Source organism: Egretta garzetta, unplaced genomic scaffold (genome assembly GCF_000687185.1).
Source record: "Egretta garzetta isolate BGI_Z169 unplaced genomic scaffold, ASM68718v1 scaffold22, whole genome shotgun sequence".
Classification (NCBI taxonomy): Eukaryota; Metazoa; Chordata; class Aves; order Pelecaniformes; family Ardeidae; genus Egretta; species Egretta garzetta.
The window spans coordinates 3,024,275-3,045,815 of record NW_009259102.1 but is presented as its reverse complement, the minus strand read 5'-3'; positions in this window follow the sequence as shown (position 1 = coordinate 3,045,815).

The window sequence follows — 21,541 nt, the reverse complement described above, 5'->3', positions numbered from 1 at the left end:
GGTGGCTGTGCAGCAAAGTAAAATATTCCTCCAGAAGATCTATTTGCTTCAGAGCAGTCCTGCGAAGGGAAGGAGTACTAGCACGTGCCTTATCCCCGTGAGAGGAGCTTTGCCTTTTACTGTCATCTGTCTCCGTGACATCAACCGAGCACATAGCATGCCACTGTCTCTGCGCATACTTCATTTGCCTGTGCCAGAATAGGGGAGAGGATGGTCTGCTCCTGTGGGTGCCTGTTTGCTGCCGTCTCCTGCAATGGCAACAGAGAGATGAGAAATATGCTGCTTGCCAAGCTGACCTGAGGCCAGATCAGCTTAACACACTGACATGGGCACTGACACGCAAGGATGTTTCTTGTGCTCCTAACTGCTCCCAGGAAGAGAGCAGCAGCTAATACCCAGAACTTCACTGGATTATTATTGGAAAGCCAATGGCAAAAATTTCCAAAGAAGAACTGAAGGAATCTGCAAAGAAATCTCCTGTTATTATTCAGACAATCGGGCATTTGTTCTATGTAAATACTATATAGATATCTATATACACACACATATAAGCAAATGCACAAATATATCTACATAAGTATGATATGGCCAAAAAAATTACACTAAATTATAGGTGAACACTGACAAAGAGTTCAGAATGCATGATAATGAAAGTGTGTTTCTTGTAATCCAGGCATTTGGTTGTATTTGACATTACTTTATGTCAACTGCACATACAAAATCTGAGAGAGGACAGAAATGCAATGACAGGTTCAGTTTACAAAACTGGCCAGCTTTACAAAAGACAGTATTTCAAGCACAAATAAATTTAAAAAAAAAATTCTATACATAGTAATCATGCAGCAGCTATGCTATAGCAGCTATAGCTATGCTATAGTATGTATTTTGAAATAAATAGGGTGGTTTTCTTTAGCAAGGTGGGTGCTTGTTTCCTGAATACTTTTGAGAATATTTACTTGTGCTTCTGTATGTTCATTTTAGAAGCATCATGTTGGCCTCAGGTTGTAGTCAGGTCATGGTGGTCTGAAGAAGAAAAACAGTTTGTACTCCACAACTGCAACAGCTTAGAGGGCTACCAGGGAATCACAGAGCTTCCAGTGCTCTACAGATGGACATATGGTTTTCTGTCATTTTCCCTCTAAAATTCAACCAGCCTCTCCTTTGCTACACATCTAGGGCTTTTTGGAGATAATTTTGAGTTAAATTTTAAGGCAGGTAAGTGCTCATGTAGCGTGCTCTTCTGCCTAACACAGATCACAGCTCTTTACCTAATAATTTCTGTACCAGACTCATAACCTTTGTTTGTGCTGCAGCGTCTCTCTGGGAGAGACAATCTTGATTTCAAAATGTCAAATGATATGCAATTATTTGCTGAGCACTATCATGAGTATGATAGAAATTGTGAAATGAACCCTGCTCTTTTAAATAGGGAACTTAGTATATCTTAGCATCAGCTGAACATATTGTAATGATCTATTTCTGTATCTGAAAAGTCCAAGGGAAACAACTGGATTGATCAAGCTAGCACACGAGAATTGGAGAAACAGACTGTGCACAAGATGCTGTTTTTTGCTGCCAGTTCCAAGGTCCTAGAAACGGTTGCGTGTATAAACACGTCTGCTTGTCATAGATCACTCCTGTGTAATGAGGCACGCAGCACATGGTGCTGTAGAAATTTAAAATGTGCCAAGATGAAGGAACCAGCACCAACGCACAAGCACAGAACTAGTCATGCAGAAGATTACCAAACAATACTAACTGGAAACTTAAATATGAACCCTTTTTATTTAAAAAAAAAAAAAAAAAAAAATCTGTTTTCTGTTTACTTCATTGTAGTCATGTGCCTCTTTAAGAACACAAATTTGTCTCAGTTATGGTAAATGCTGATGACAGAAGTAATTCCTAAGGGCAGGCTCTTTATACATGGACTGCAATTACATGGTGTCTAGGGAACTTAGTATATCTTAGCATCAGCTGAACATATTGTAATGATCTATTTCTGTATCTGAAAAGTCCAAGGGAAACAACTGGATTGATCAAGCTAGCACACGAGAATTGGAGAAACAGACTGTGCACAAGATGCTGTTTTTTGCTGCCAGTTCCAAGGTCCTAGAAACGGTTGCGTGTATAAACACGTCTGCTTGTCATAGATCACTCCTGTGTAATGAGGCACGCAGCACATGGTGCTGTAGAAATTTAAAATGTGCCAAGATGAAGGAACCAGCACCAACGCACAAGCACAGAACTAGTCATGCAGAAGATTACCAAACAATACTAACTGGAAACTTAAATATGAACCCTTTTTATTTTAAAAAAAAAAAAAAAAATCTGTTTTCTGTTTACTTCATTGTAGTCATGTGCCACTTTAAGAACACAAATTTGTCTCAGTTATGGTAAATGCTGATGACAGAAGTAATTCCTAAGGGCAGGCTCTTTATACATGGACTGCAATTACATGGTGTCACACCCAGAACAACACAATTCCTATCACAGGTAGAATTAGCCAAATTAGTAATACTAATAATGCAATCAAAACAGGAAAGTTTGGTAAACTTTCTTGCTTTGTATTTGAAATAAACTCCAGGTGAAGTCTCCATGTCAGAAAATGTGAGTAATAACTTTTCTATTCCACAAATATTTCATGAGGGTGCTAAACAAGCAACCAACACAGCTGTACTTTTTTATTTGGAGGAACAGACAGCTTGCATCAAAATTTGGGCCCGTCTTCTCAAAAAGAGAAATAAAATGAGGAAAACCCCACTACTACCCTTTCTTCCCCCAAGCACTTCCTTTCAAAAACCTCCTTTTCCCTGTTTCTGCCATTCTGTCATTTCAAACTTGAACTCTTTCTGTCCAAACATCCAATTTCCCCACCTTTTGCCAAGAAGGAGTTGCTACTGAATGTGCTCCTCCTCCCACCAGACCCCGCCACAGACTGTCCTTGCCATGTTCCCATGCAGGTGGGACAAGCCCACAGCAATGGCATCACATTGCCTCAGGCCTCTGTTGGCCTCAGGCTGCTTGCTGCTCACTCCATAAGACCAAAATGTCATAAAACCATCCACATTTTCATAAGTGTTCCTAGAGGAATGACCTACTTGACTGTGGTGGACTTCCAATCACTGAAATTTAAATCATGTCTTAAAGGTCTTTTCCCCTTGCGATATGCTATGCTCAGTGAAAAGATAATTCAGCGTTCTGAATATGTAAGCTCTGAGGAAATTCTTGAATGTTTTTATAGCATTTTATCTGATCACTGATTTTTGAAGAGCTGATCATCCTCATCAGGTTGTTGCCAAGGTCAATGATGTCAAGTAGCTATGGTGACTTAAAGGCAACTGAAATATGCAAAGCACAGTGTTTCCAAAGAAACTCCATTTAATAAGGTACATCACTTCAAGGATCTTTTTCTTCACTCCCTTCCAAACTCTTGCAGACATACATGTTGTGTAGATTCAAAAGGAGTTTCCCAGGGTGAAAGTTTCATGTTTGTCTCTGTTCTAGGGTAGGTAAATGATGTCCCAAAATTGTCTGACTACTTCGCAGCTGAGAGTCACATATATATATGCACGAACAAAAGACTGCACGGCTGCTGCATGTATTTGCTGTCTTAGCACTTGGTGTTTCTGTAGCTTCATCATTTCTAAGCTATGTGCTAATATTTTCTATCCATTAAACAATCACTCCCAATCTGGGCAGGGCTGGTTTGGTTTTTTTTCATCTAGAATCTTTAAACATGCACTTATTCCTCTTAAGATCAGTAGCATAAGTTTTAGTTAAGACTGGACATTTTAGAGCTATTTCATGACAGGGCATTATACATTAGGAAGATGGAGAAAAGCAGTTACGTGGATTTTTATTACTCTGCAGGTACAGGCTCAGGGAGATGTACTTTCTTGATGCAGATTTGTTGAAGATGATTTAGCTTTCAACAGTGACCCCTTCTGGTGTGCACGAGGAGAGTCTCCATACGGCAGACACCGTACTGAAACTGTCATTTCTAATATGAAATACTTTGCTTACAGAAATTATTACTTTTTAGTTGTGATCTGAGGAGTATAAGTGGAAAAAAGGAGTCTGCTATAAAGGCCTCTCTTCCTTCCTGACTTTGCTTTATTAAGACATCTCTGAGTACTCTTGATTTTTTAAACACTAAATGTCGTTTAACCGAGATCAATGCCTCTTAGCAGAGCTGCATTACTTAGAGAATATGAATCGATGCTCAGTCCTGTGCTAAACATAGAAAAGACTATAAGTAGGGGTCTTGGGCAATAATACCTGCCAAACAACTCATTATTTTCTTTCTGAAGGTGAAATACTGAAATTTCCATTCTTGTGAATCCATTCCCCCCATCCTTGCTTTTGCTTTCTTTCTTTCTGAATTAAGAACCCTAATGCCATTTAAAAGTTTAATGGCTCCTTTCAAGACCATTTGATTGTAATGATCTGTGTTGTAGAGCTTTCATTCTGTACTCCTGCTCTGAGATAGTCTTCATTAATTTATCAGGCAGGGGTCTATACTTTTTAAGCAGAAGGGTTATAATCCCAGTACTGCAATGAAGTGCCAAATAAACATAATATACAACATAGCCAGAAATTAAAATCCTGAGTAGATTCATTGTTGCTGTTGTCTTCATTTTTGCAGACTGCTAGCTTGTCTTCCAGGCATGCCACCATTTCATTTAGGCTGATAAGCCTTTAAAATTTGTGCCTTTCTAGATGAAAAAAATGTTGTTTCTTCTGGAGTGGCATGAGATATTCTGTCACATTCCTCTGCAAAGTGACAACGTTTCTTCATCAGCACAGCTTTGCTTCCTCAGTGCTGTTCCAGCATTTGGTTCCACTTTTTGCTAGTTTGAGGGGGTTTTTTGGCAGGGGATAGAGGGGCTGATCTAATTAGACATGGTTCCAGTGAGAACACTTTATAGTTTGTGATATTGCGGAGCCTCTTTTTCTTCTACACACTGCAATACACTTGTAAAATTGTAAAGCTTAGCAGGAGCTGCAATCAATTTAGTTGTTCCCTTGCTCTGAAGCTGAAGTAGCACCACTACAGCCACTCCAGCCAGGGGCACATCCAACCAGCTCCCGCAGACCCCAAGGGCAGAGTCCACACCCTCCCGGGGTGGTTTATTCCAGGGCTCGGGTAACGTCAGAAACTACTCCTGATGTCCAAGCAGACTCTCCCTTACTGCTGTTCATCACCGCCACCCTGTCACCCTGCCCTTCATGGATGCAGAGAACAGGTATTTTTGTAGGAATACCTACCTTTGAGTGACTTGGGTTCACTCACCTCAGCCGACTGCAGTCTTCTCAGAACCATCACTGCATCTCAGGCTTGACCTCTGGGGGTGACCATTACAACGTCTCTGGGTGGAGAGTGAGCCAGCAGAGCACACTGCAGACACAGTGAGCAGCCCATTGGAGAGACGGTTGGAGCCGCTGCCTCCTGTCAGCTGAGGTGGTTGGTCATTACAGAAAGAGCTGCAAGAGTCCTTCCCACACAAAGGATGAACATTTGTCACTGTCCTTGAACTCTGCACCTTTCATATTTCTGTCTCTGCCTCTCCCGAGTTGCTGTGTGCAAGTTTTTCCGTTTGCTTTTTTCCCCCCTTTCCCACTGTGGATGTCAGACCCTATCTCTGAGGTCTAGAGGGTTGTTCTTCTGTGACAGCTACAAACAAAGGCTACAAGTGCAGCCAGGTGTTTTCAGCAGGGGCTGGAATTTTTGTGTGTCAGCTTTGTGGGAAGCCAGGATGGTCAGGGAAGCAGCAAGCAGCGAGCACATCCCAGATGGACAGATGGATCTTTTAACTGAGTCAAGGGAGGAAGATGCTAATGGATAACATTGTGTAAGACCTCTACAGAAGGTCCTGCCATGGCTGAGCCTAAGATGGGACAGGATAACTGGGAAAGCTGTGATTGAACCAAAATAGCCTGAAATGATGCTCCCTGAGACAGGTGATGGGACTGGACAGGACAGATGAGAAAGGAACAGCTCTTGATACACCTCACCCAAACCCACCAGACAAACTATGTAAATTGTCTGTTCAGGGCCTTAGGAGCAGCTGGTCTGAAGTTAGTAGGAAACAAACTTTCCTCTTTTCTTGCAGCTTTACTGGTATTGGGATGGTTGCTCATTAATTACATTCACTGTGGAAAAGAGGGTGTGAACATGGGAATTACTTGTTACCTGTTTCTCAGCTACTGCAGGATTAGCTTTTCCCCAGTTTCAGGACTTAATTCCTCAGCTGGAAAAGAGGAAGAGCAGCATCTCCTGAGGATCCTGTTAAGAACATCCAGCTGCTGCCAAGGGCTATTACATGGCTTACTCCTGCATGATAGACACTCATGGGCTCTTTGCCATCCACTGGAGTTAATTTCATGACAAAAGGCATGTGGGATGGTACATGTTTCAAATACTGGGAAATCCTCCTGATATGTATTCATTTTAATATCATTAAGCCATGTACTGCTGCCACAACTTTCCCAAATGGTGAGGTATGCTGAGGCTTGAAAAGGATGGCAGTGCTCCTTGGAGCATTACTGATGACACTTAAGCATGTCCAGAACTCCAAGAGCTCCGTTTTAAAGTGTGCTTTCTTGTTTTCAAAGTCTACTGGCTTCTAGGATTAGAATCTCATTCTTTTTTCTCTGTTTTCTTTCAAAGGGGCAGTAGAATGCTTTATTTAAAAAAAAAAAAAAAACCAAAAACAAAAAAAAAAGGCAGAAAAACAGTTTGAATGCAGTCAAAAGTTTGAAACAGTCAAAAATTACAAACTGGATATGATTTGTAGATGTAATTTTTTTTCTAGGTTTTATTGCTAACTATATGAAGATTTCCTTGTTCTGTTTGATTCTCAAAGTCATTGCATTAGACTGTGGAGCATAAAAACTTCTAATGGAAAATCTGTAGAGAACCACTGCCAGAGAATTTCATACTGCAATATTATCACAAGCAAAATGCAAAAAGGGGTGAACCCAATCACGCCAATTTGGCTCCAGAGTTAGCTTTCCAAATCATTTTTTCTTCAGGTTTTTTAACTCTGACAGTGAATAGTTTTTCATAAAAAAACAAACAAAAACTACATATAAATTAAAAACCATCATTAATACTGTACAGTTTTTTTTCCACTGTTACATTTCAGTGTTCTGATCCTGCAGTGTGACATAGGTGCCCAGGTGCCTACAACAACGTTTGTCAGCTTAAGGTGAACTGTAAACATGAAAAAAATTCTCTTAAGTGTACGGACCCCAAAACTTCCAGTGACCAGTCCCATGAGCACTCAGCCAAATGGGAGAGGTGAAACACACCTGATGGGATAAAAATATATTCTACCAGCACTCTGTCACTATTCTATGTACAAAGTAAGCACTGAAATTGTTGTGCAGTGAACACATTCATAGGTGTTCCCACTTAAAAGAACCCCTCCAAGGGAGACTCAGGTTTAAGACAGTACAAGCTGAGATCTTTTCTCCCTTTCTTGAGTTTTTGCTCTGATTGTTATCAGAAGTATTATACTTCTTGCTCTTCGATTTCTTTTTCTGCATCAGTCTGCAGCAGAACATCGTGAACCTGTCAAGAATCCTTTTAGCTGACTGACCAGTCAACAGCAACCAGCAATTTAAAAAATGAATCTTTTTAATCAAGGTATCTAAGGTGAAGAGGATACTTAGGGAGCCTTGCAGGAAAGGGAGACTGACTTGTCATAGCTTCTTGTGCTATTCTTAAGTTCGTAAGAGCAGAGTAACTCAAGTCAAGGAGGGAAATCATTGAATAAGAAGTAAGTCACTGAAGTGCCTTGCTGAATCAGGTTTTAAGTGTGTACTCAGATGCAGCATGAATTGTGCATCAGCTGAAGTTTGGGCAGAATGGAAATCTTTCCAAAGTTTATCACATTCTTAACTGATATCTTGAACAAGGGTCACCCGCTGATTTAGTGCTCTACACTCCCACAGAAATACCTTTAATAGATGTTTAGAGGGCTTGGGGTAGGGGGTTTTCTCCCAACAAAAGATATCTGGCAACATTACTATTTTCTTTGCCTGCTCTCAATAATATAGTTGTCTGTGCTCTTGCATAAATGCATATTTCTTTCTTATAACCCTTATGCAGGCAGTCTTCTGAAAGTTTTCTAGCCAGAAAAACCCACTCTCCCCACACCTGCCCGACATCAGCACTCCAGAGTGCACAAAGGCATGGATCCCTGAGGCATTGCATCTGCACTGCTCCACTGAACCTTGACAGCTCCGCTCCCATTGCCTTGTCCAGCTTGGCAGGGATCATGGTATGAACCGATAGGATAATAACCCATACTTTGGAGATGACTTTGCATTTAATCGGATGCATAGATAAGACCAAACCCACCTGGCAGCCCGTATAAAATCAAAAACTTTTGGATAGAACTATGCCAGAACTTGTAAAAGGATACCATGCTACCCTTTGACAAACACTGTTACACAGAGACCTTCAGAAAAGAAATCTGTTCCTTCCAAAAAGTCTGAGAGATTGTAATCAAATCCAGCACTTCAGAAGCTGTTGCTTTCTTGCACTATTTTGGCCATGGATTTTCACCTTCATAGCTCTCCCTTGCACTTCTGCAATTTGTATTAACCCGTTCTGGGCTCAGCAATGGAGAACTAAGTTTATGCAAAAGAACTGAAGAAGCACAGCTTGCTGTGACCAGCAAAAAAGGGCATCCAGCAAGGATGTGATTCTCCCTGAATACAGCAGAGTAAACACTGGAGAAGGATATGGACTATTTAAGCTAACAGATGATATTGTGAGCTATTATGGCAGTCTGTTTGCAGACTTCTGGAAAAACATCCCTTAGATCTTTACACTCCCTTCACTTTTGGAAAGATTTCTTTGTCAGCATGGGGTTAGAAATCATCCCCTCTCCTTTTATTTCTCTCTCTCAGATGGAAGATTTCATTTTTCTCTGCAGTTTTGCAGCAGGTGACTAATGCAGAAAATAGAACAACAGTGAAATTAGGAGAACGATTAAACCAAGTATCCTGCTAGAATTCATTCTGTGAATCAGATGTGAAGATCTTTTCAACTCATGAATTTTTGTAACACATTTAATGCTACCAGTGCATACGACCCTACAGCTGTCATGCCTCTGGGAAGCCAAACTGACCTTGTGCTTCATACCAAAATCTGTGTACAACAGAGAGATACAGGTCGTGCAGCCCAGGGGGAAATGAACTCCAGAATAACCCACAGGCAGGAGACAAGAGCTGCTTGTCATGGCTCCCATCACCCCACCGCAGCACAGGACGGAGCTGTGCATGCAGAGGCTCTGGAGTGAGCTGGGTGGTGGCTGCAGTGGCCCCAACTGTCCACCTTTCCCTTCTGGTCATGCGTGAGGGCTGCTCAGCTGCCTTTCTGCCTGCACAGTTCCCCTTTCACATGTAATGTTCCAGGATGGTCACCACATTCCTCCTCAAAAACTTACAGGGTTTAGAAAAGGCTGCCTTACTCATATAACTGCCCATTACTGTTATCACACCAGCCAACCAAAGATCTCCAAGTACTTTTAAAGTATCCATTCACAGCAGGATCTCAAGACAGATAGTGCTCCATTTATAGCTGAACTGATCAGCAACCCTTCCAGAAATGGTGCCATCCATAGCAACTCCATTTCTGACTGACCTCTGGTGCTACTGAGTGGTCCTTCATTCAACTGGGTGGCTTGGCCAGGACTATACTGAAGCAGATCCATGAGCAGAGCAGTTCCCACCTCCCTGAGGGGCTGGTAGCATTGTGCCACGTTCACTGCTTTCTGTGGCAATGGTAAGGGTGGCTCCTGAGTTTGCCTAGTTAATGGCATTGAGCACAACAGACAAAATTAAGAACGCAAGTGCAACCTGTGCCCACAGGTGTACAGTATGTGTCTCAGAGGAGAGAAACAGCACTTGCCTGCTAAGCAAGAACAGTAAGTGCTGAAAAAATAAACCACTTCGCTGCTAACAAACTTGTTGAACTGTCCTTAGAACAAATCAAATCCATCATCTCCCTCAATGTCTAAGTGTTGGACAAGAACTTGTCTTCTTTTTGTATTGTTTCTCTGCAAATGTCACCTGTCCTTACTTGTTTGCTGATTCTTGCTACAGACAATATAATAATGCCTAATTTACATATAGATTAAAAATTACCTTGAAGCTTATTTACCTCTTGGTGAGGAAAGGCAGTGGAGCACCATACCAATACATAGGCTCCATTAAGCCTCTGTCGTATTAAATATTAGAACTAAAAATTTTGGGGTTCAGTTTTGCTGGGTCAGTATCACAGCCTAGAGTTTGGAAAACTGCTGTTTTCATAGCAGTTCAGGTACAAAGTATTATTACAGATTCTTGAGCCACTTGCTCAACTGTTGCCATTTACTTTTTTTTGCTATTTAATTATTTTAAAAATAAAATTGTTAATGATTTAAAAATTATTAGGCTTGCTCTGGTTATCAAAAATGACTCAGTTTGTTCTTGTGTCTCCTTGCATTATCTTCAGCACATGTTACAAAGCTTTGCTCTCCCCCTCCCAGCCTCAGACCTTGTCAGCCCAATGTGCTTTCAGATCTGGCACTATGAAAATAGTCCTCCCTCTGCCTCTGTCTCAACTTTGCCTCCCAACACTAGTTTCTGTATCAGGACACTTCACTTTGATCTCCAGACGACATTGGTGACCGAGGAGAGCTGCAAAAGCCTGCCACTGCCAGTCTCCCAGTGTAATTCAGTAATGATGGTGAATGCTTTTTTGATAAAGACATGCATATGGTTGGACACCCAGCAATCACCATTTCTTCAGTAATACATTCTCTGCATCGTAAACAAGAACTCGAGATGGAAAAATAACATGCGGCAATGTAAATTAATAAAACCTCCCCTTTTTCTTTTGTTTCCTAAGGAAATTGTTACTTTTCTGTATTAATTTACTGAGGTCTTCATATCTTCTACCATGCATTAAGCTTTATTATTACAAAATATTAGAGATCTTTTATCATCTCTGACTGCTTGTTTTCAGTTTAACAAGAATAATAAAGGGAGCAATTGCTGAGAATGAGACATGTATACATAGTGTTCCTAAGCTTACTAATTTTCTTTATGTTCTATATATTATTGAAACCTCATAGTCAGCTGAAATATGTCTTCACCGATCTTTTTTCTGCCCTTTCTCAGAAGAGGATGACGCATATTTTCCTTTCCTGAAGAACACTGAAGTGGAGCCTGAACTTAGTCTTTGTAAATGCGTTTCAGGTATTGAAAAGACTGCCAGGATGCTGCCGGGCCGTGGCTCTGTCAGAAAGGGAAGGCCAAGGCCCCGACGGGGGCACATGGCAGCAACCTCCTCCTGACAAGGGCCAGCCCTGCTGTCCCCAAGCACAGGCATCTGCACCACTTGCTGGCTGATATTTAGTGACAGTAAGAACATGGGTTATTCTCAGTTTTAGTATACATGTTGAAGTGCATGTCAGTGGACTTTAGCCATTTTCTCTCCTCTGTAACTTTAGGTCTAGGCTGCAACAGCTAGTGAAAAAAGGGTAATCATAACCTTCACAAAACCAAAAATTCAGGTTGGAGACATTTGCCTGTCTGATTGCATAGCCCTATAGCCATGGCTAAGCACCCACAGTTCAACACTTAATCCAATATTCACTTTTTTAATGCAATGACACCTCCTTCGCAGCTAGATCAGTTGTAGGACATTGAGTTAAAAAAAACGGATGACAAAAGGCATATTGCCAACCTAAGTGTTCATTACTGTGTTAAAAAGGAAACCTAACCTAAAAATTCAGGGAAAAGCAGCTTTAATGATTGGTACATGTTCCTTGACAAGAATGCAGTTTAAGAGGGGCATAATGAGTCCTCTAGCATGTGGAAAAAGGTAGGTTTAGAGCATCCTTAAACCCCAAGCCACTGACTGAGTCTGTAAGCTTGAAGCCCTTGTGCTGATTCTCATTTGGAGCAGTTCACCTCCAATGGCATCATCTGAAACCATTGGACTAAATCAAATAAGGAGAAAGAGGACATGAAAAGGCACATCAATATTGTGAAATGACTCTGTAGAGGACTCTCCAAGCTCCCTGAGTGGCTGCACTTAGAGCTCACTCAGTACTAATGGGGTGCCTGAAATAGGATCACTTTTCTGGGAAGCAGGAGTAATGGTAGCGTAGCCCCATCCCTTCCTGGCTCTGAAGACAGGCGCGGGCAGGGCAGCTCTCACTCCCGCTCTCTCACCCCACCCACTTCTCATTGAGCAATAACCCCCTTTCCTGGCTTGTTTTCTCCCCACCACAGCCTACCCCGGCCTCTGAAATAAGGCACCATGCTAGTGGCCACGGAACGAGAGGGGAGAGCTATTAAACAGCTTTCATTTTAAAAAAAAAAATTGCTGCTATTTGTCATTATGGTTCACTAACATTGCTGCAAAAAAGGGCAAGTATCTAATGCAGAAGACAGGGTGCACAAAAGGGCAGGGTCAGCTATACCGCATAAATTTTTCTTCCTTCTCAGTAAAATGGAAGGCGTAATAAAAAAAAATGCACCTTACCCCTTCAACACAGTCTTGAAACCTTAAGTTGTGTCAAAAAGATATGTGCAAGGCCAAATTACTAGTTTCATTAAAATCCTTCCACAGAACAGCTTGCTTTTAAAATTCCTTTCACTGTTCCTCTTCACTCCTGTGCTCATTCTGACATACATGATTTAATTTTTTTAAGACCGTTCACCATGGATCCATTGTGAGAGCAACAAGGGACAGATTCCCTGTAGAAATTGCCATTTTTTGCTGCAGTAATTTTTTGCAGTTCTCTAATCTCTTTGATTTGGAAAGAAAGGCCGCCAGCTTTAATTTTTCCTAAGCTTCTCTTTTCAGTGATTGCAGTTTCATTATAGCCTCTTACTGTATCTTGCACAATTTGATGGATGTTGTAAGTACAGGAAGGCCATATATGAGTAAAGAAACCGAAAAGAAAATGCAGAAATATGAATAAAGTAGGTCTTGAGTTAGACTGTTTTCTTAAAGAAGCCTACAAATGCTTAAGTTGCAACATGAATCCTTGCAGTTATTCCAAAATCCTTGCTTTCCTGAGTTAACTATATTTTCAAAAAATTACAGTGACCTTACACATCCAGTTGATAGCCAGGTGATTTTTTTTCCCATCTTGATAACCTCGATATGATTCTGAATATTGATTTAATCTTCCTACAGTCTTTACCCAGACAAACCCTCTCCTTTCAGTGGGGCTGACATTCTACCCTTTATTTTTTTTTCATTTGTAAGTATCATTTTTCTTCCCAAATGATTTGACCATACCATGCTTATCCTATAACCACTCAGGAAAAAAACTTCAATTGGAGGTAAGTGTGCGTCCTATGAGAACTACATGTTCCACTCTGCGCGTGTATGCATGCCTGCATTTTGTACATCCCCACTACACTCATAACACTGTGCCACCCTGATACCCATAGAGTATTATGTGCATTGCTCTGGTAGGACTCTGACAAGTCTACTTGGAGTTCAACTGTGATGTGTCTTACATACCATGATTTGGAACACGTAGTGTCTAAGCTTTAGATAATCAATACAAATAATGGTCTTAACCGGAAGGAAGCCAGAAGTTTAAAAGGCCTGCAGAAAAAAAAAAAAAAACAAACATGGGCTGTCTGTGGAAGTAGAGTGGATGTTGTGTGCCTGGTAGGATGAAAAATACAGAAATTAATCTCGGGATGTTGTTTTTCCTTTGTATTTCATGACGGGGTTGCTGCCATTTACAGCTAGGCACATACTCACCAAATTCAAGAAAAAGGTCAAATGGGTCAGCGAGCAAATAACCAAGGGAGCTCCTAGCTCACAGCCTGTATGTACAAGCAGTTAAGGAAAAAGGATTATAAGTAAGGAAGAACAAGCTTTGACTTCACCTGAACTGCTGCTAAATAGGAAAAAAAGAAGCAGCGCTCCAGTGCTGATCACATAGAGACAGACTGACTGGCTGACCTGGGTGTCTACGCATTGAGTGTGGCAATCCCAGGCATGCGGCTCTCCAGACACCACCCTTCCTTCCCCAAACCCTCTGCTTTCCATGGGGGTTATTATTGCCTGCTCCATCCTGAAGCCTCCAACTTAAAGTATCCTGAGGACTGTACATGTTTCACTATTGATGGTGCATATTTTGTAGATCAGACAATACTGTGATTTTTTTTATGTTAGTGACCCTGTAGCTTTTGCTTAAACAGATAACATGATTTTTTTTTCCCATGAGTAAATTAGGTATTAGTTTATAACACAAAACCTCAGCTTTTTCAAAGCTATGGCTTAGAATTCTTCTGTTTTATTCCCATCTGTTTATCTGTGCAACCGCTAAGGGACTCGTCCCTCAGACCTTTTTCTCCCCTTTGAGTGAGAGGACGATGAGAGTTATTGCAAGGGCTGCAAGAGCCTTTGAAAGGGAGACTTTTGGTGTAACTTGGGCACTGAACTATTGTTGTCTTGGAAAATGTCTTCCTTAATGATATACTTTGGCATCTGTTTTAATTTTGGTTGCTGACATAGCAGAGGGGATTTTGTTTCCCTTCATTATTGCTCTCTCTAGGGAGTTTCCACGGAATATATATAACACTCATATCTTTCTTTTACAATACCTGCGAGATGGATAATACTACCAGCTCCTGTATTCTTTCTATACTTCTCATCAGATCTATTAAGAATACCTTTGTTTAGTATTTGAGAAAACAAAATATATTTTTTTTACTGCCATCCTGAGGAACTAGTTATTTCTCTGCATCATGCTGTGATACTGCCTTCAGTCACATCACTCTGGAAAACACCCGTGTGTTTTTTCTCTATTATATTAAGGCGTAAGAAGATTAAAGTTATATATTTCATTTAAGGTGATGTTTAGTTTCAGATGTTCCTAATCCAGAGTGTTTATGCCCAATTAGATACTCAGGAGGCCTTATGGTTTAAAGTTCTTTCAACTGGCATCAGAAGAGTAATGTTCATTTTTTAGAACTAGCTAAAATTAAAGCCTAAGTCATTGAGAGTCATTTGAACTGTGAATCACAGTCTCCATGACTGGAAGTTTCCAGACGTACAAGTACGGACTTCTCCTTCGGAGCTTTCTGAAAGGAAGGGATGTGCATTTCATAGCTATATACAAGTCTGCATCAAAAATAGTCTGCAGTATAGGAATGGTACTGAATGGTACCAATATTCAGTGCCATGCCTTTTGTCTAAATATATACAAATAAATAATCCATGCATCCAGATCTTGCTTAAATTAGGCACACAACTGATGCAACTGCATAAAAACAGTGTAATCTCAGCTGGCCTTTTGTCCACATAAAATACGATTTTAAAACAATATCTAAGAAAGATGGAGCTGCAATAAATCCTAACATCTTTTAAAAACCATTCACATTTCCACATTTCCTTTTTTTCCCTTTCATTCTTTTAACTGTTTTGGGGATCATTGATCTAAACTTGGGTGGGATATACCTGGCACTCTTTTGCACATGTGCATAGCTTTTGCATCCCCTTTCAGATGTCTGTCTTAAGTATTTCAGTCACACCAAGGGCTGAACATATGAGAACCATGCCATCTTTTTAGACACCCGCCCACCATGCTTCAGCAAGACTCCTTTTCAACACGAACAAAATCAGGATCCGGTCTCAAGGCAGGGAATAAGAACCCCTGGATTCCAGAATACCCTTTCAAGAGCATTGCCTTTAATCCCTGCTACCTCCTGTAGAGACTGGCACAAGCATAAGGTCAAATTAGCTTTCCTTAAGCCAGAATGTCACCATCCCTGGAGGTATTTAAAGACAGGCAGACAACGTGCTTAGGGACATGGTTTAGGGGTGGAATGGCAGGGTTAGGTTGACAGTTGGATTTCATGATCTTGAAGGTCTTTTCCAGCCTAACAGATTTTATGATTCTATAATGGATGGGCATGTTGCGTTACTCCTGTTTTAGAGAAAGATTAAGCTCATTGTAGCCAAAGCAGAGATTTGTGACACCTAGAAACTGCGAGTGCACTCCTTAGGGTATCACTAACATTAGCTTGCCTTGAACCCAATATAAGCATACTAAAAAGTGTAACCAGTAGCAGCATGTAAGTATTTTGTGCCATTGTGATAGCATAGCCATACACAATGCATAAGCGTTTTACACACGTGTCTGAGCAATGCGACCACCAAAAGGGGAAACAAGTATACATACAGCTGCACACAAGAAACATCCAACCAAGGGAAAGTTGCCAAAGGACAAGATAAATACAAAAGGCTGCCGTAGGGAAGACATCCTGCTGCATACAAATGAAGGATGACTGACAAAACGAGGCAAGCAGTAAGAGAAGCAGATGAGATCCCTCTTGCGGGAGGTGGGCAAAGAGCATGTAAAGATCAGGCAGGGAGAGGAAAGACAGAGAAGCAAGCGGACAGGCCTGCATATTATCAGGCTTCCCTTGTCGAAGAGCTCTCAAGCCTGATCACTTCCACCTCCATGAGCAAGGCCACCAAGGGCTCAGCCATCAGCCCTGACTCCATGGCATCAGCTTCGTGGTGCCACACAGAGGCCAGTTAGGATTTCAGTGTTAAGGACAAACAGTTTTACGTATGTAGTGAAATGATTAATATTGTGTAAGTACTAACCATTAGCACAAATGACTTGTTAATGAATGAATTTAATAAAGGCTTTTGAGTTTAAAATTGGCTTGCTTGATCAGTCTGCTAAAATCTCCAATCATAATGATCCCTAATTCCCTATATGTAAACATATATTTAGTTGCAAGATTACCCTCTTTTTAGCTTTAATGATCACAAAGTAAAAACGTGAACGATTATCTTTTATGGGTGCCAGGGTCCTCAATTATAAAGTTTAACACATCCTTGCTGTGAGGGTACAGTGTCTGAATCCTACCAAGACACATGCCTCCTTCTCAGCGAAAAGACTTAAATAGAGGCAATTCATGTAGCAGTGCAAGCATCTTAATGATCAGAAAGTGCCAAGCTGACTGAAGCTTGCGCTGTAACTACTGCAGATAAGTAAACATACAACTTTTCAGTGTAATCTGACTGCTGAAATGTTTGCAAGGCATGTCCTTCTCTGGTGTAAATTGGCCAAGCTCCATGGCAGTCCATCAAACCGAGGTGAGAAACTGGTCCAACCCATGAAAGCTAATGCTTTGCAATTTGAGCAAATACTTGCTAGCAAAACTTACTTGCTGAAAACTTTAGCAACTAATCTTCTGTCTGTCTGTGTCATTTTTAAGGTGTCACTGCTTATGTAGCCAGTATGGAACCTCCTGCTGCTGTCCACACATGCTCTAAGTCATTTTTAATCATCTCCAATTTTGCAAAAGCATAGTCTTCAGCAACCCTATAGTTTCACAAGAGATGTGCATATCTTGCTGTCCTTCACTTTACAAAGATATAACTAGAATTTCACCTCCTCTTCCCATTCCACTGTGATTTGTCTGACGACTTTTTTCTTTTACCTTCTGTTCATAAACTTCAAATGGAAGTAGTAGTGACTGATTCCAGCAGCCTTGTGTTTAATCAGCAGTGCTGCCCATTTGCCCAAAGCATTTTCTTTAGTTAGATGCCACATCTTCTTCAGTTTGATATCAGAAGGGTATACCCTTGCTAGTCTGCATCGGATGTCAGTTACTACATTTCTGCAGCTGACGCTGTAGCTGAAAGCCTTCTCTGCCTCAATGCTGGGCGTACCTTTTTTTTGTGTTTATCTGAAACATTGCTGAAGCATACCTCTAACACTGTATACAATTGATGGGTTTTGTCAGTTTCATTTTTAAAAAATATGAAAATTAAAATTACACTCCACTTGGTAGTAGGAAGTTGGTAATATCTTAAAATATTTAATAATGCACTCAAAGTTCAATTAAAAGTACCTCTGTGACTTTGCAGGCTGGAATAGAACAACATGATAAAAGATCCCTAAATTAGGGTTCTGTGAAGCAGAGATTAGAACCAGTTATGCAATACTAGGCAAAAGAGAGCTCGTCTGAGTGTATAAGCTGATTATACTGCTCCCTTGCTCTGACTAAAGTGCCTTGGTTGTCCCACTTCAGACTCCACTGATAGTGCAGATAATTTTCAATTCCTAAAATACATATTAGTATATGCAATGCCATTAGGAACACACTTCTCTGAGCATGCATTAATCATGATTTCTGCGAGACTTGGTAGGTATCTGTGGATCTAAAGCTTATGATCTTGTGAGGCACATGACATTTGTCTGGTCCTCAGTACCAGTGGGAGTTAGGGGCCGACTAGGATCCCCCCCTATTGGCTTGCTAGCACTTCCTCTGATCCTTCCTACAGTCCTATGCAATGTAACATACAAGAGAAAGCCTAGGCAATAACTAACTCATTTAAACCCCCCAAAGATACACATATGCTCTTCCATACCTTATCATATGCCAGGGAAGCCAACTGAGTCCCTGCGAGGTACTTCTTTCCTTGATCCCAGGGACAGCAGGTCTCAGACCAGCCTGCCCTGTTACCTACTACGTTTTCTGGGGCTTACAGACATTGCTAAGACAGCTCATTTTTTTTTCAGTTTACAGATTTACCACACCACTCCTCCACGTAAGAAATGCTTCGTTTGTTATACAGCTCATTTAAAATCACCCTTAAAACAAGCAAGCTTGAAATGAAAGACAAAGCAGCGTCATAACTTCTAACACAGCATCTTTACTAATGTACTTAATAAAGTAAGCAAGTGGAATTGGGGCAGGGGATTGTTACAGTGGATGCTGAATGTGTTTGCATCATGATCATACTTAGATTTCTTACGTTTCAGGCTGCATGCACTAGAGAAAACCTCCTGATGGAAGAGCTTCCTGCTCGCAGCCAGCTCTGTTTCTTAGGGCATGGAAATGTTCTGTGATTGGGCCACAAGTCCTCCAGTCTGTTTGTTTATGCAACTTCTTGACTCTGTGACGTCACTGTCCCAATCCAATGTCAGGGAGGTTTCGATACGATCCCAAGGACGACATTAAGACACTAAATCTGGTCAAATGTCATACAACCTTTCAACTTTATTTTTGACGCGGAGGGAGGAGGGAACCACGTGAGGAGGTAACAGTGAAAGTGAATGGGGAAAGGCAAAGGGGAAGAACCGAGGAAAAAAAGAGGGAAAAAAGGGGGACAAGAGAAAAGGAGAGCTAGAAAGGGAGTGGGTTTACGTCAGGGAGGACAGGGTGAACGAGAGAGACAGAAAGAGAGGACTAGCTACCACAGCCCCAGGTCCAGAGATGTTCTGGCACCTCCATCTGTGGCATAGTCAACGCTCCAGCACCCCCGTCTGCTACTCCAGGTTCAGTCCACGCGATGCTGACTTCGATGATGCAGGTTCCAAGAGGTCTGAAGGGGAGGGACAAAGACGGGAAAGAGCCCCCCTACCAGAGAGCACACACTCCTTTTACAGGGGTTGGGGTCCCTTGCTCATGTGCAGATCACACTGGCGTTCGTGCAGTTCGTGCCATACGTGCTGTCTCCTTAGGATGCCTTCCACCTTTTTTGCGCCTTGGGCCTTGCGCAGGTGCATGGTGTTGTTTGTCTGCAGACCATGAGGGCAGGACCTTCTGAGTGGCGGGAAACAGTGGTACAATGGCAATGTCGACACAAACTACATTCAGTAATGGTTCTCTACAGTCACAAAAAATTTCTTCCTCCCACCTGGGTGACTAAGGATGCTGCTTTTGCAGAGTGAAGTGTCTTCATCTGTTGAGCACAATATTTAACATCATTTACGCACTGACAAAATGCTCAACAGAAATATTTGAAGGGGAAAATGCAAGTGGTTCATTACCGGCTCTTGAATGAGATTAGCCATGACCGTAATTAATCACTGCAGGATGACATTAAGCTTCGTGTGGCTGAACTCCACAATCTTTGAGAGAGCATAACAATTACAAAATGTAGATAACAACATGGTGCGGCTTCCTGTCTTACTCATTGGGGTTTTGCACCTCTAGTATTGTTTACAATTTCATATTGTTTCTTCTATCAACAAAATAACTTAATTGGCTTTTACATGTGTCCTCTTCATACAAGACAGTTCTCTCAGATATGCATATCAAGATTTCATTGGTGCTTTAAATGAAAATACCTGGACAACCTCTCATTAATATAGCTGTATAAGTTACGGAGCAAGGATTGTCAGAGTCAGGATGATCAAGGATACTAATTATTGGATATGCCACTCCTCACCATGAGAGATCAAATAGAGCAATCTTCAGATCTATAGCACACAAAACTCAATTCTATCTGAGGCTGTAAGTGGCAATCAAAGAACTGGTGAGTTCGTACCATCCCCAAAGACGCTGTTCACAGACTAGCCGTGACACACTGAAAAACAGGCTAAGAGGGACCTACCTCACTTTATTCAACAACTTTCTAAATGTTACTATGTTGCAGAAATTCTTGGATTTTTGAATGAGCTAAAATGACTCTGTCTATTCCCTGTCAGATATGCTGGAGTCAGATAATATAGCGGGGGGTGGGGGGGTGTGGGGGGGGGGGTGGGGGGGGGTGGGGGGGTGTGGGGGTGTGTGTGGTGTGGTGTTGATCTTTATTTTAAATATACATTCTGAAAGATGCTCTGCAAACTGAGCTTTTCTCTTCAGAAGAGGTTTAACAGTAAGCATGTCTCAACTTTGTTTGAAATGTCATCTCATAGTGAAAGCACGTAACTTGGTCACAGTCCTGCATCTTTAGGTTGTCAGAAGTCTTCCTCCAGTGGCCGTGGATGCTGGTGTTTGACAGCTAGCCATTGGAAAACCACGCTAGGCCACGTTCTAGGCCACCCAAACCACTTCACAGACAGCACCCAAGGAGTAGATGAGAGCAAATGGAACACTCCTGGCCTTTTTACTGAGAGCCCTGAAGGTCAGTAGGACTCCACCTACTCCTCCAAGACTGGAAAGCTTCTCTGCACATCAAATCACAGTGACCTTTGTTTGGAGAGCCTGGCACCAGCCTCCCGCACTGTAAAGGGGATATCAAATGAAACCACTGTGCTTCTTCTACATGACTTTCTTGCCATAGACATTTAAAGCAATGAGAGCTCCTAAAGTGCAAGTGCACTTCATATGACATCAGTGTGTGCCAAGCGTTTGGCTCATATATGAACTTCCATGGCAGAGATGCTAGTTCTCTGCTGCTGTCATTTGTTCTGCTGCGTATAAGCTCCCATGGCATCTGCACAGTAATTACAAACACAGATTCAAACAACTGATAGTGGCAATGTTACTGAATATACCTTTGACCAGATAAGCATCTCAACTTCTGTGTATTCAAACAGGCATTACAATTAAAAAGTGTCTGCTTGGGAATTTGATCAGCTAGGAAAGCTGTGAGTGCTGGAAGTGCTCTGGGGCTTGCTAGTAAAAAAGAACCCAAAAGAATGGGGTTTTTTGTTCTTCCCTAGGCAAAAAGCATGCTGCAGCCAACAGGTCAAAACACACCATTCCCTGCTTCTTTAGCTGCTCTGCAGCACAAGAGAGAGTGCACTCA